This window comes from Myotis davidii, unplaced genomic scaffold (assembly GCF_000327345.1).
Source record: "Myotis davidii unplaced genomic scaffold, ASM32734v1 scaffold698, whole genome shotgun sequence".
NCBI lineage: Eukaryota > Metazoa > Chordata > Mammalia > Chiroptera > Vespertilionidae > Myotis > Myotis davidii.
In genome coordinates, this window is record NW_006290032.1 from 1984613 (window position 1) to 1985359 (window position 747).

Genomic DNA, 747 nt, shown 5'->3' on the forward strand with positions numbered 1-747 from the left:
CGGGACCCCCCGCCAGCCGCCGCAGGGCGACACGGCAACTGCGTTCATCTCACGCAGGAGCTGAATCCGCTGCAGCGAGCAGTCCCCACGGACGGACGCGGGCCCAGAGGAGGCCACAGCACAGCTCGTGGGAACACAGATCATCAAAGGTTTGCTTGGGGGAACTTCTTCACAACATGGCGCCCAGTTTAAAGTGTGGTTAGGGGCACTTTCAAATGCACAGGATGAGGAGCTCATAGTGGGACTCCACCCTCATCACCTGCTTCAGTCATTCCCAGCACGTGCCAAGTGCAGGCTGGGAAATGGCCATGAGGGGGACCTGGAGCAGGGACAGGGGGAGGGGGGCGGCTGGGACCCCGAGCAAGGAACAGGGGGGAAAAGGGGCAGCTGGGACCCCGAGCAGGGAGGAGGGGGGAAGGCCAGCAGGCTGCAGAGCAGACACCCCTGAGCACTGGGACCCCACTCCCTGACTTCCTGTGTGTCTGGGGGGGTGCCTCTGAACTGGGAGACTTCAGCCGGAACGGAAAATGTGTGACAGGAAGAAGTGATCAGGATGCCACCTGACTCTCCAGAAGGTACAAACAGAGAAACTAAAACACACCAACACGTGACCCAAAGGACCAGACCCGAGCCTGCCCCCTCCCCGCCTTCCTCACCACATAACCAGGGGTCTCCACCCGCTCTCAGGCACCCTGTCACCTCACCTCGGCCATGTTCTCGGGAAGCTCTGCCGTGGCTGCCTCCCCG

General features: G+C 62.1%; 1 protein-coding gene across 1 annotated transcript in view; it reads right to left on the reverse strand.

Moving 5' to 3' along the window:
* Positions 1-747, reverse strand: part of PRSS12 (protease, serine 12) — a 48755-nt gene that overhangs the window by 7710 nt on the left and 40298 nt on the right. The gene's annotated exons all lie outside the window — the stretch shown is intronic.